A 7,436-nucleotide genomic window follows, 5' to 3' on the forward strand; every position below is an offset into this window, starting at 1 on the left:
CATCCAAAGTGTAATTAATGACTTCACCATGCTCAAACGGCTATTCGGTGTCTGTTTATAGAAATGTTTTAATCAATAGGTTCCCTTTTTTGCAAGTCTTTGCAAAACCACCTCTGTCGTTGTGGTTGAATCTGTTTTGAAATACACTGCTCCACTGGAGTAAAGGGATGAGGTCATTCAACAACCATGTTAAACACTGCTCCACTGGAGTAAAGGGATGAGGTCATTCAACAACCATGTTAAACACTGCCTGCACACAGTGAGTCCATGGAACGTATGTGACTGAAGAAAATGTTTACTTCTGAATGCAAGGCTTGTCGTGACAAAGGGGTTGAATACTTATTGGCTCAAGACATTTCAGCTTTACATTTTTTTATTAACAATCCCATGCTGACATTGGGGTATAGTGGTGTAGAAGATGCCTTTAGTGCACTGAACAAAAATATAAATGCAACAATTTTGATGATTTGACTGAGTTACAGGTCATATAAGGAAATTAGTCAATTGAAATAAATTTATCAGGCCCTAATCTATAGATTTTACATGACTGGGAATACAGATATGCATATGTTGGTCACAGATACCTTAAATATATATGGGGTGTGGATCAGAACCATTCAGTGTCTGGTATGCCTGGCTGCATCACGGCTTGGTATGGTAATAGCACCGCCCTCGTCACATGGCGCTACAGAGGGTTGTGCAGACAGCCCAGTACATCACTGGGCTGAGCTCCCTGCCATCCAAAACCTCTATCAGGCGGTGTGAAAAGAAGGCCCGGGAAAATCGTCCAAGACCTACCTACCCAAGCCATAGACCATTTTCTCTGCTGCCGCACAGGAAGAGGTACCGCTGCATCAGGTGTGACGTCAACGGGATCTTGAACAGCTTCTATCCCCAAGCAACACGACTCATAAATAGCTACACGGACTGAGTTTACCTTCTATCTTCATTGACCTTTTATTTCTATGCACACTCACATGGCCCTACACAGACACAAACATAATAATTTGCTCACTCAAACAAAATATGCACGTTTTGTAAAGGTGTGTAGTCAGTATAAATCTATGTAGTTCTGTCCTTGAGCTGTTCTTGTGTATTGTCATTCTATATTATGTTTCATGTTTTGTGTGGACCCCAGGAAGAGTAGCTGCTGCTTTTGCAACAGCTAATGGGGATCCTAATAAAATCCCCAAATACCTCTCGCATACAATCTGCTGCTACTCTTATATCCTGTTGTCTAGTCACCTTTCCACTACACATGTATCTCTGCACATGTAAATATGGTATTGGAACTGACTTTATAAATATTTCCTGTATATTGTAGGCTTACTTTAATGTGTATTTCTTATTCTTATTTCTCGTGTGCTTTTTTTCTGGTATTACATTATTGATTTGTATTCTTGGGTTTTGAGTTTGCAAGAAAGGCATTTTACTGTACTAGTGCATGTGACATTAAAACTTGAAACTTGATCACCATTTGCCTCATGCAGCGTGACATCTCCTTCGCATAGAGTTGATCAGTCAGGCTGCTGATTGTGGCCTGTAGAATGTTGTCCCACTCTTCAATGGCTGTGCGAATTTCCTGGATATTGGCGGGAACTGGAACACGCTGTGGTACACCGAGCCAGAGCATCCCAAACATGCTCAATGGGTGACGTCTGGTGAGTATGCAGGCCATGGAAGAACTGGGACATTTTCAGCTCCCAGGAATTGTTTACAGATCCTTGTGACATGAGGCTGTGCGTTATCATGCTGAAACATGAGGTGATGGCGGCAGATGAATGCCACGACAATGGGCCTCAGGATCTCGTCACGGTATCTATGCATTCAAATTGCCATCAATAAAATGCTATTGTGTTCGTTGTCCGTAGCTTATGCCTGCCCATACCATAACCCCACTGTCACCATGGGGAACTCTGTTCACAGCTTTGACATCATTCAACCACTCGCCCACACAACGCCATACACTATCTGCCATCTGCCCGGTACAGTTGAAACCGAGATTCATCCGTGAAGAGCACACTTCTCCAGCGTGCCAGTGGCCATCGAAGATGAGCATTTGCTCACTGAAGTTGGTTACGACGCCAAACTGCAGTCAGGTCACAACCCTGGTGAGGACGACGAGCACTGAGATGACCTTTCCTGAGATGGTTTCTGACAGTTTGTGCAGAAATTCTTTGGTTGTGCAAACCCACAGTTTCATCAGCTGTCCGGGTGGCTGGTTGGACGTACTGCCAAATTATTAACAACATTGGAGGTGGTTTATGGTAAAGAAAAACAACATTAAATTCTCTGGCAACAGCTCTGTTGGACATTCCTGCAGTCAGCATGCCAATTGCCCGATCCCTCAAAACTTGAGGCATTTGTGGCATTGTGTTGTGAACATTTTAGAGTGGCCTTTTATTGTCCCCAGCACCTGTGTAATTATTATGCTGTTAAATGTGTTTTTTAATTTTATTTAACCTTTTATTTAACCTACTGAACCAACGCTCTAACCACTAGACTACCTGCCGCCCCTAAGCTTCTTGATATGCCACACCTGTCAGGTGGATGGATTATCTTGGCAAAGGAGAAATGTTCACTAACAGGGATGTTAACAAATTTGTGTACGACAACGGGTATGGCAAAACATTTCTTTTTACTGCTCTAATTACGTTGGTAACCAGTTTATAATAGCAATAAGGCACCTCGGGGGTTTATGGTATATGGTCAATATGCCATGGCTAAGTGCTGTGTCCAGGCACTCCGCGTTGCGTCGTGCCTGACAACATCCCTTAGCCATGGTATATTGGTCATATACCACACCCCCTCGGGCCTTATTGCTTAAATACAAAATGATGCAGTTCAAATCAAATTTGTCACATGCGCCGAATACAGGTGTAGACCTTACAGTGAAATGCTTACTTACAAGCCCTTAACCAACAATGCCATTTTAAGATTTTTTTTTTTTTTTAAGAAATAAAAGTAACAAATAATTGAAGAGCAGCAGTAAAATAACAATAGCGAGGCTATATACAGGGAGTACCGGTACAGAGTCAATGTGCGGGGGCACCGGTTAGTAATATGTACATGTAGGTAGAGTTATTTAAGTGAATATGCATAGATAATAACAGAGAGTAGCAGCAGCTTAGAGGGATGGGAGGGGGGGCAATGAAAATAGTCTGGGTAGCCATTTGATTAGATGTTCAGGAGTCTTATGGCTTGGGCGTAGAAGTGGTTTAGAAGCCTCTTGGACCTAGACTTGGCGCTCCGGTACCACTTGCCGTATGGTAGCAGAGAGAACAGTCTATGACTAGGGTGGCTGGAGTCTTTGACAATTTTTCGGGCCTTCCTCTGACAGATATAGAGGTCCTGGATGGCAGGAAGCTTGGCCCCAGTGATGTACTGGGCCATACGCACTACACTCTGTAGCGCCTTACGGTCGGATGCAGAGCAGTTGCCATACCAGGCAGTGATGCAACCCATCAGGATGCTCTCGATGGTGCAGCTGTAGAACCTTTTGAGGATCTGAGGATCCATGCAAAATCTCCTGGGGGGGGAATAGGTTTTGCGTGCCCTCTTCACGACTGTCTTGGTGTGCTTGGACAATGTTAGTTTGTTGGTGATGTGGACACCAAGGAACTTGAAGCTCTCAACCTGCTCCACTACAGCCCCGTCGATGAAAATAGGGGCGTGCTCAGTCCTCTTTTCCTGTAGTCCACAATCATCTCCTTAGTCTTGATCACGTTGAAAGAGAGGTTGTTGTCCTGGCACCACACGGCCAGGTGTCTGACCTCCTCCCAATAGGCTGTCTCGTCGTTGTCGGTGATCAGGCCTACCACTGTAATGATGGTGTTGGAGTTGTGCCTGGCCATGCAGTCATGAGTGAACAGGGAGTACAGGAGGGGACTGAGTTGAGCTGAGATGTGTTGAGGATCAGTGTGGCGGATGTGTTGTTGCCTACCCTTACAACCTGGGGGCTGCCAGTCAGGAAGTCCAGGATCCAGTTGCAGAGGGTGTTGTTAAGTCCCAGGGTCCTTAGCTTTTGATGAGCTTTGAGAGCACTATGGTGTTGAACGCTGAGCTGTAGTCAATGAACGGCATTCTCACATCAGTGTTCCTTTTGTCCAGGTGGGAAAGGGCAGTGTGGAGTGCAATAGAGATTGCATCATCTGTGGATCTGTTGGGGCTCTATGCAAATTTGAGTGGGTCTAGGGTTTCTGGGAAATGGTGTTGATGTGAGCCATAACCAGCCTTTCAAAGCACTTCACGGCTACAGATGTGAGTGCTATGGGTCGGTAGTCATTTAGGGAGGATTCCTTAGTGTTTTGGGGCACAGGGACTATTGTGGTGTGCTTGAAACATGTTGGTTTTACGGACTCAAATAGGGAGAGGTTGAAAATATCAGTGAAGACACTTGCCAGTTGGTCAGCGCTTGCTCAGAGTACACGTCCCGGTAATCCATCTGGCCCTGCGGCCTTGTGAATGTTGACCTGTTTAAAGGTCTTACTCGAATCAGCTACGAAGAGCGTGATCACACAGTCATCTGGAACAGCTGGTGCTCTCATGCATGTTTCAGTGTTACTTGCCTCGAAGCGAGCTTAGAAGTAATTTAGCTTGTCTGGTAGGCATCTGACCACTTTTTTATTGACCGAGTCACTGGTGCTTCCTGCTTCAGTTTTTGCTTGTAAGCGGGAATCAGGAGGCTAGAATTATGGTCAGAATTGCCAAATGGAGGGTGAGGGAGAGCTTTGTGCACGTCTCTGTGTGTGGAGTAAAGGTGGTCTAGAGTTTTTTTCCCTCTGGTTGCACATTTAAGATGCTGTTAGAAATTAGGTGAAACTGATTTCAGTTTCCCTGCATTAAAGTCCCCGGACACTAGTAGCGCCGCCTCTGGACAGGGGCGGAAATCCCGGGGGGGACGGGGGGGACACGACCCCCCCATCCTGGGAAAAATATGATTTGTCCCTCCCAATATATCACTGAAACATAACTATGTAATTTAAATAATATTAATAATACGCAATGAAAGCAATTGTGCTGATTATAGACACTTAATAGCGCGTTTTTAAGTTTCAAAAGATTACGACCCCCCCATCCTGGGAAAAATATGATTTGTCCCCCCCAATATATCACTGAAACATAACTATGTAATTTAAATAATATTAATAATACGCAATGAAAGCAATTGTGCTGATTATAGACACTTAATAGCGCGTTTTTAAGTTTCAAAAGATTGCGACCCCCCCGCCCTTTGCCTCACAATGGTTTGATCCACTGCCAGTTCCTTAGCTTGCTACGTAACTACCGTGAGGTTCATCCAGTCAATCGCGCACACACACACTAGCTGAATATGCAGAGCTAGCGCGCAAATATTAACTATTAAGCTAGCTAGTACCTATTCCATTTATGTGGCGTCATCAAAGATGGAATCAGCATGCAGATGATGTAAGTTAGTGCTTCAAAGTCCCTGTGATAAGGTTAGCGATAAACTGAAGTCCAAACTGAACAGAACTACACTCTCATCTACCATTGTCTTAAATATATTTAATGGTCTCGTTGCAAAAGCTAAATTGTCGCAAGGGAACTTTTATTTATTTATTTTATTTCACCTTTATTTAACCCGGGTAGCAAAGATTATAGCAAACACCACTGAAACTGAATTGGTGCTCGCTAGCTTTGCAAATTCAGCTATTGTTGGAAGCCAGCCAATATGAAACAAACTATTAAAATTACAAAAGGTTGCAGCATATGTTGTGTAATTGGTGAACTCATACAGCTGTCAACTCTTGTCATTTTAATCCGTTTCACATTTGCTAGCTACCTTTTAGATCGAAGCCCATATAGAATGATTGAAGATGATAGAAGCCCATCTCCTACTGTAAATAACCTACACACTGTGTGTGTAGCCAGCAAGTTAGAAAAATGGCAGAAAAATAAAAGACGGACATCAGAGTATTTTTCAATACACCAAAACGCATAGTAAGAACCCTAGTAGCCTAATATCTCAAAGACTAGTTGATAAAATGTTCATAAGAAAGACATGAAATTCTAATGGAAATATTTCACAATGATGTCATTAGGCAGAGCAGGCAACAGATGGCAGACAGAGAGCAGAGTTGGGGACAGATATGCAGGGACAGACTGGCAGAGACAGGGAGTCTCAGGTAAGTTTGTTGAGTCTTTGTTTGGCAACATTATGAAAGGTTCTCAATTTTTTTGACTTGTAAAATAGGAACATAATTGGAAAATGCCATGGATACCCCCACTCTCAACTTAAACTGGTGACTGAACTAAGATTTGTTAAAGGCAATGGTATTGCTGTTGTGATTAGTTGTGTAGTTTTGGGTACCGGTAGTTAGGAGTACGGCAAACACCTTATTTCTTTGGTTCCTCAATATACATTTACCATATTACAATGTAGGCTATGTGTTACAGAACTACGTTTGGTGTCCCCCTCAGGAATTGCTCTTGAGAAAATGTAATGTAATTGTCCCCTCCAAAGTGGATATCAGATTTTCGCCCCTGCCTCTGGATGAGCATTTTCCTGTTTGCTTATGGCCGTATACAGCTTATTGAGTGCAGTCTTAGTGCCAGCATCGGTTTGTGGTGGTAAATAGACAGCTACAAAGAATATATATGAAAACTCTCTTGGTAGATATTGTGATCTACAGCTTATCATGAGGTACTCTATCTCAGGCGAGCAAAACCTTGAGACTTCCTTAGATATCGTGCACCAGCTGTTGTTTACAAATATACACCCCTTGTCTTACCACAGGCTGCTGTTCTATCCTGCCGATACAGTGTATAACCCGCCAGCTGTATGCTATTCATGTAGTCGTTCAGCCACGACTCCGTGAAACATAAGATATTACCGTTTTTAATGTCCTGTTGGTAGGATATACATGCTTGTAGTTCGTCCATTTTATTATCCAACGATTGTACGTTGGCCAATAGTACCGATGGCAAAGGCAGATTAGCCATTCGTCGCCGGATCTTTAAAAGGCACCCCACGATCTCCTTCCGCGATATCTCCATCTTTTCCTCCTGCGAATGACGGCGATGAGGGCCTGGTCGGGTGTCTAGAGTAAATCATAAGAGACGGTAGCAGCAACATTATGTACAAAATAAGTTACAAGCAATGCGAAAAAACTAACAAAATCGCACGGTTGGTTAAGAGCCCGTAAAACGGCAGCCATCCCCTCCGGCGCCATCATCGCCAGTTCAGCCTCATTGTTGGAAAAGAGCAACGTAATACTGTGGTTTATCTTCTGCCATCCTTGTGAAGCCTTCGTAAAGCATTGCCTGTAAGTACAAATCATTTCTAAGATGTTCATATTTTAGTATTGTAAGTATTTTCTACAGGTCATGTTTTAATTCTGAGCTTTGAAGTAAATCGATTACATCTATTTCCTTATATTTATTTTATTTAACCTTTATTTAACTAGGCAAGTCAG

Source organism: Salmo salar, chromosome 14 (genome assembly GCF_965601325.2).
Source record: "Salmo salar chromosome 14, fSalSal1, whole genome shotgun sequence".
NCBI classification, from domain to species: Eukaryota; Metazoa; Chordata; class Actinopteri; order Salmoniformes; family Salmonidae; genus Salmo; species Salmo salar.